Genomic DNA, 8,583 nt, shown 5'->3' with positions numbered 1-8,583 from the left:
CATATATATAAAATATCATGTTATCTTAGAAATATGTGATTTATATCTTTTTTTTCCAATTGATCCCGTAGTTGAAATGATCTAGGATAACCAATTTTGTTTCGGTCATAGTTTCTTCGTTACAAGTCCGTTTTCGTTGATTCAAATTGCCATCTTCTTGGATCGAGTTCTTCTTTAAGACTATGAACTGTAAATACCTTGGTTTGTATTCAAAATTATACGGCATAAGTGAAACATTAGTGAAACATATGAAGTTAAACATTTTGTTACAAAAAAAATCATTTAATGACCATTTTTCTAAAAATACTTATACTTTGAAAAACCAAGTTTTACCTTATTAAATTAGCATATATTTAAGTTATATTACAGGTCTTGAAGTATTTTAAAAGTTAAGTTAGAAGGATCTATTTAGTTTGCAAACATGTTTGAAAACATTCAAACTATGTTCTTGTTGTTAAACTTTTGTACCACAAAATAAGATAGCTATATATATATGAATCGAATAAGGTTATGAACATAGTTTCTACCTCAAGTTCCTTGGATAAGTTTGCTGTAAAAGAGGAGTAAGAAGCTAGAATCAAAAGGATGATAGAAGTGGATGAAAGATTGGAAGTAAGTTGGTGTTCTTGGAGGGTTTTCTTGAAGTGTTTTTGTATGGTTTTCTTATGGTGTTTTAGTATGGTTTTTGAAGCTAGATCTTCTTGAAAACTTTGCTGAATTGATTAAGGGTTTTAAGGCTTCAAAGTATGTGTGTGTTTTGGCTAAAATATTGAAGTAAAATGAAACAAAGTGATGATACATATATACACCATAAAAAACGTGATTATGGTGTATATATGTACAAAATTTCAATTAATCATTTTATGTATTTAGTCATAATTGCATCCAAATACAATTACCTAGCCCTAAGGGCATGTACAATGGCTGGTTAGGTAGTGATTTGACATGTATGTACTATTAGTAAATACGTATAGAAGCTAGGTATGATACGAGTACTTATACTCTAGATATACGTATAGAAATTTTGTGAAAAATGGAATGAGGATTCAAATATAGCTATCTTTTGTGAATACACTTATATGATTTTATGTATTTAAGTCTTAAAAGTGAGTAAATACATTACTTATACGATATATGTATAAACATTATAAGTCTTAAGTATTTATGTCAAATAACGTTACGTATAGTTATCGTTTTGAAAACTTAAGTTAGTAGTTTCAAAATATACTTATAACTTATAGTTTTTGATACAAAATAAGATATTAAAACATTCATTAATCATGTTAAATATGTATATATACATATATATACGCAAACGTATAATTATCATATATTGTATAGTTCGTGATATCGTCGGTCAAACTAGACGGTCAAACGTTGTGTAAAACTCTTTTCGGAAATATAAATCTCGACAATTTGGATTACTTATCATGTTGGTAAGTTTTAATTTATATTAATCTTATAAGTATAGAACGATCGAAAAAAAATGCGGGTCAACTTTAGGGTTTTTGCTTATCGTGTCGGAACCATATAGAGATTAGAGTTTAAATTTGGTCGGAAATTTCCGGGTCGTTACAGTACTGTAACGACCCGGAAATTTCCGACCAAATTTAAACTCTAATCTCTATATGGTTCCGACACGATAAGCAAAAACCCTAAAGTTGACCCGCATTTTTTTTTCGATCGTTCTATACTTATAAGATTAATATTTACATAAATTAAAACTTACCAACATGATAAGTAATCCAAATTGTCGAGATTTATATTTCCGAAAAGAGTTTTACACAACGTTTGACCGTCTAGTTTGACCGACGATATCACGAACTATACAATATATGATAATTATACGTTTGCGTATATATATGTATATATACATATTTAACATGATTAATGAATGTTTTAATATCTTATTTTGTATCAAAAACTATAAGTTATAAGTATATTTTGAAACTACTAACTTAAGTTTTCAAAACGATAACTATACGTAACGTTATTTGACATAAATACTTAAGACTTATAATGTTTATACATATATCGTATAAGTAATGTATTTACTCACTTTTAAGACTTAAATACATAAAATCATATAAGTGTATTCACAAAAGATAGCTATATTTGAATCCTCATTCCATTTTTCACAAAATTTCTATACGTATATCTAGAGTATTTGTACTCGTATCATACCTAGCTTCTATACGTATTTACTATTGGTATATACACATCAAATCACCACCTAACCAGCCCTTGTTACTACCCTAGGTATAAGGTAATTGCTTTTGTATTATTGTTTGACAAATACATAAGATTACAAACTAAAATTTTGTCATGTTATCCTTAAAGATCACATTTTTAGGAGTATATATGTATCATCATTTTGATTCATTTACTACTTCAATCTCCTAGCTAAAACACACACACTTATAACCCTTAAACACCTTCAACAATTCAGTAAAGTTCTAAGAAGATCTAGCTTCAAAAACCTTACATAAACACCATAAGAAAACCATACAAAAACACTTCAAGAAAACCTTCCAAGAACACCAACTTACTTCCAATCTTTCATCCACTTCTATCACCCTTTTGATTCTAGCTTCTTACTCCTCTTTTACAGCAAACTTATCCAAGGAACTTGAGGTAGAATCTATGTTCATAACCTTGTTCGATTCATATATATATAGCTATCTTATTTTGTGGTACAAAAGTTTAACAACAAGAACATAGTTTGAATGTTTTCAAACTTGTTTGCAAACTAAATAGATCCTTCTAACTTAACTTTTAAAATACTTCAAGACCTGTAATATAACTTAAATATATGCTAATTTAATAAGGTAAAACTTGGTTTTTCAAAGTATAAGTATTTTTAGAAAAATGGTCATTAAATGATTTTTTTTTTTGTAACAAAATGTTTAACTTCATATGTTTCACTAATGTTTCACTTATGCCGTATGATTTTGAATACAAACCAAGGTATTTACAGTTCATAGTCTTAAAGAAGAACTCGATCCAAGAAGATGGCAATTTGAATCAACGAAAACGGACTTGTAACGAAGAAACTATGACCGAAACAAAATTGGTTATCCTAGATCATTTCAACTACGGGATCAATTGGAAAAAAAAGATATAAATCACATATTTCTAAGATAACATGATATTTTATATATATGTACTCATAATTCAATTTCATATGGTTCAGGATCACCCGTAAACAACACGAGAAGATTAATCATAAGATCCCATGATTGTACGCAACACGTCATTTGACAACACCGGTACTTTATGTACGCAACACGTCATTTGACAACACCGGTACCATGGGTCAAGATTAATCTCGACCAACACATATACGATGGGGTTTTATGGGAGTTTTATTTATTTCGTTGGGGGTTTATTTATTGCGGGTATATTAAACATCTAAAAATGAACCATTAAAATTGAATTACTAACATCGAAACGCTAACTACGGACTAAGGAATTATTCAAAGTATTAAAAGTATTATAAATATATATACGAGATGTTTGTTTAAAATGAAAATATATTGATATATTATATATGGATAGGTTCGTGATATCAACCGGAAGACCAAGTCAAAAATATATATATCTTCGAGACAACAGTGAGTATATAGTCCCACTTTTAAACTCTAAATATTTCGGGATGAGAATACATGTATTTTATGTTTTACGTTATGGACACAAGTAACTGAAAAATATATTCTACGTTGAGTTGTACCACTGGCATACTTCCCTGTAGCTTGGTAACTGTTATTTACAGCGGTATTGTAAACGCGAATCCTGTTGATAGATCTATCGGGCCTGACAACCCCAACCGGACTGGACGACCAGTATTCAACGGTTGCACAGTACTTCGTTTTGCGACTACACCTTGGTACGGTGTAGTAAGATTTCATATTAAAGGGAATATGCGACGTGATTAAATGTTAAGTATGGTTACCAAGTGCTCAACCACTTAGAATATTTTTATTGAAATGATTATATACGAAATCTTGTGGTCCATTGTTATAACGCTGCTAGCATCAAACCTATATATCTCACCAACTTTATGTTGACGTTTTAAAGCATGTTGTTCTCAGGTACGAATTAAGTCTTCCGCTGTGCATTAGCTCATGTTAAGGATACTACTTGGGACCATTTAAGCTATGATACAAGGACGTTGCATTCGAGTCATTGAAGTTCATTAAAGACTATTGTTATGAAAATGGCAGATTAGATCATTTGGTTGTTATAAAATGTTAGGCTAATATGTCAACTCTCGATGTAATAATAGATTGCCTTTAAGAAATAAATGCAACGTTTGTAAAATGTATCATATAGAGGTCAAGTACCTCGCGATGTTATCAACTATTGTAATTCGTTTTTAATCTATATGGACGATGTCCGGATGATTAGTTTCGGATCCTTTCAGTTGGTATCAGAGCGTTGGTCTTAGCGAACCAGGCCTTGCATTAGTGTGTCTAACTAGTAGTTGTTAGGATACATTAAGTGAGTCTGGACTTTGACCGTGTCTGCCTGTCAAAAGTTTTGCTTATCAATCCTAGTCGGAAATCATCTGCTTATCATCCTTAGGGAACTGCCTGCTTATCATTCTTAAGTCTAGACACGTCTTACTGCATTTAGTGCATCGATAGTGTATAGACAAAATTCATATCTTAGCGTATCTGTTACTATAGACATTGCCTGACGTATTTCAAAGATTCTCCGTAATTCATGGGATTTTGATATTATATATACATATGTAAATTATGTATTGAAGAGTACCAAACCCAACTCCTATAATCTATTCCAAACCAAAAATTCACTTCTCCGACTATACAAGATGGATTCTTCATCCAGTTCGAATTCCTCCGACTTCGATAGCTACGCCGATATGGATTTCCATTCGAGCTCCGAGAACAGCGTCACCGGAATGGATCAACCAATTTCCCATCATCTATTTTGGATGAATTGGGGATGGGTTCGTAATATACTAAATCTCTGGAGGCAAGAAGAAGGTGATCCATTCCATCCACCAAATTGTCCTCTTAACGATGAACCTGAAGCACTTACCGGTGAACCTATTCGAAACACCATTTTCTCGCTCATTTCTAGAGTATCTCGTCATGATTACATACTATCCCATATTTCGAATCTTGTTCATTCGCTCGTTCCAACCGTCAATCATCCCGGTATAATAGAAGAAGTCAACGAGCTTCGCGCTCGGGTAGTGGCTTTAGAAAATACGGTGCGAAGGTTACAAACACCAGCAGCAGCACCAGCAGCATAATCTATACCACCATCATCAACGCCGACAGTACTCTTGTCACCCCCAAAATCTCAACATCACAATCTGTATCTCGAATATCAACATCACACGACTCAATATCTGTACTTCGAGTATGATCTTCGTTCTATATATCGTTCTACATCGATTATCTTCGCTTTACGTATCGTATGACGATTATGTAATTTCTAAAGTCTTAGAGATTATGTAATCTAGAATTAACGATAAATCAAATGAGTTTATTATCTTATTGACTCATTAAATCTATGATTATCTCTGAAGAAAATATATATGCAAGTATATTTTCATAAAGATAGTAATTAAAAATTCCTTCGTACAAACTAATAATGATGAAAATATTTTAACGGGTGGGTAGTACCCGAGGAATATTTAGAATTCACATTAATAAGTTATATTGTACATTCTTGAATCTGATTCAACGGTCATTTGTTATTTTACTTACAACCATCGATATACGTATCCGTTCACCCCAGAATAACCATTTCCATTTAAATTTCATATTTGAATTTTTTTTTACCTATCCAAATCCAACAAGTGGCATAAAGAAGAAACATTGGACAATTAAAATGAAATAAAATGTTGATTATAACATATGAAACTAAACAATTCTTCAATTTTGCCACTTGATTTCATCCTAAACCTCATTTGTACTTCGACAATTATAATCCTCATTCAAATCTTTTCATGATTCTTGAAAACACCTCGATCGAGAAGTTGAACCAGCCGCACCTCGTTTACGGAAGAAAGATTTATGCATACAGTGATGCACCTGAAAAATTTTCGAAACCGAAGTTATAGTTAAAACGTATCCGCGTCGAATTCCTTATCATTCATTATCAAAAACAATCATACGATTCCTTTTCAAGAAGCTAATTTTGTCACAGCTCCACTTCGACTTCTCAGTGAGACTACTCCTATTATAATCTCGATATTTATACTTTGTCCTTTCGACGTTGTTACCGGAGAACCTTTTTCACAACATCATCAGCAGACGTACCAGCAACTCGTTATCTCTTTGGCGAAACCCGCAATCAGTATTTTGAAAATCTCGTAGAAATTCTCCCAGTTATACCGAGAACGACTATCCCTAAGAATTACATTTTTCGAATGTGAAGTTCTGAAAAACATCCTGGACTATGAAGTAGTTCTTGAAATGCTGAAGAAGCAGAAAAAAAAAAAAAAAAAAAAAAAAAAAAAAAAAAAAAAAAAAAAAACTGTAAACGACTTTAACAGTCAAAAGTTTAATGATGAAGTACATTGTATTGGTAAAGCTTAGAAAAAGAGGAGAGTTGGAACTGGAAAACGGATTGAGCAAAGTATGAAGGAGGATGTAGATAAATCACAAGAACTGAATCTGCTTTCAAAGGATTCAAACGATTCAGTGCTTGCTGAAACCATTAGTAAAAAAAAAAACCTACCCCTTATCCTAAACCTTTCCCGATGATATTCTTCATCATCATCTTATCTTAGATATTATAAGATATCTTCATATCTTTTGTTATACATATCCTCCATATTTCTGGAGATATTCTCACAACTGTTCTTATCCAAAATCATGTATTTCTCCGTAATATCTGCGTTACAATATAAAAGAAACTGTGTTAGTTTCTAAGTTCTAAAACCTTCAAGTTTAAAATAGGAATGTTTTGAAGTAGTGTTGGGAACTGATACATGAATTAGTATAATATAATGAAACTTGATCAACTTCATTATATTACAGTAAGTCATGTTAAGTTTCTAATGGAATGTGATGATTCACAGTACCGTCATCATGTGCCATGTTACACGGCTCTTACATTCTATCAAGTCTCCAAACATATTAGAACGTATCACCTTGATAGTTCTATTTTCCCGGAATATTCGAGTAATTTAACGAATCAAGATCGTGCCATTACAATTTTATTCTAAAACCAATAGCTAGGTTCATTCCAAATTTTATACCTACGAATTCCGAACTATTGATCGCTTGACTCAAGGACGGGAAGAAGAAACGAAGGGACAAAGTCCCAAAAATAGAAATTGGGGTATAGATCACAGCAAATAGGAGAGAATATTAACTATGGATGACAATGATTATGGAAAACAGAAGCAGGAGCATCGAAGTATAAGGAAAGATATCAAACCCAACAACCACCCAGAAACTACAAACCATGTATATCAATACGTATGGCGACGTAAAGACACGGGAGAATTAGAAACATTATAATTTCAAGAAAATCATAAAAGTGAATAGATTCTTCTGGCGGTAGATGGAAGAGAAGAATGAAAGATATAAAAGTTAGAAGTATAACAAAAATCAGAACGGGATGAAGCATTTCAAAGGATACCTTAAAGTAGGAATTAAGGAGAAAGAGTAGAAGATGCGAGTTGTGAAAAATAAGGAAACGAAGGGGTGGATTTATAGTGAAATATCCGACAGAGAAATCGAAACAGATTACCGCATTAAATCAAAGAAGATTCTGATCGCCGAATAACCAAATCTTATTACGTAAGATTTTTCCTAAATCCCTTAAATCCCGGAAATCAATTCTAAACCACGTCATCGATTAAAAACGATTCCATATTTACTCATTTCATTTTTTTTTTGTGATAGCTTCGCTCGTGCGTCTCACATAACCAAATCGTTTTATCTAAATCTTTCAATAATGATAAAATTTCATTATTACCTCATATTCGTCATGAAAACATTCCTATGGTTATTTATGACAACCTCTACCAAATTTCGAGGACGAAATTTCTTTAACGGATGGGTACTGTAACGACCCGGAAATTTCCGACCAAATTTAAACTCTAATCTCTATATGGTTCCGACACGATAAGCAAAAACCCTAAAGTTGACCCGCATTTTTTTTCGATCGTTCTATACTTATAAGATTAATATAAATTAAAACTTACCAACATGATAAGTAATCCAAATTGTCGAGATTTATATTTCCGAAAAGAGTTTTACACAACGTTTGACCGTCTAGTTTGACCGACGATATCACGAACTATACAATATATGATAATTATACGTTTGCGTATATATATGTATATATACATATTTAACATGATTAATGAATGTTTTAATATCTTATTTTGTATCAAAAACTATAAGTTATAAGTATATTTTGAAACTACTAACTTAAGTTTTCAAAACGATAACTATACGTAACGTTATTTGACATAAATACTTAAGACTTATAATGTTTATACATATATCGTATAAGTAATGTATTTACTCACTTTTAAGACTTAAATACATAAAATCATATAAGTGTATTCACAAAAGATAGCTATATTTG

Source organism: Rutidosis leptorrhynchoides, chromosome 2, assembly GCF_046630445.1.
Source record: "Rutidosis leptorrhynchoides isolate AG116_Rl617_1_P2 chromosome 2, CSIRO_AGI_Rlap_v1, whole genome shotgun sequence".
In the NCBI taxonomy this organism is placed as follows: Eukaryota; Viridiplantae; Streptophyta; class Magnoliopsida; order Asterales; family Asteraceae; genus Rutidosis; species Rutidosis leptorrhynchoides.
Note: the sequence above shows the minus strand (reverse complement) of the source record.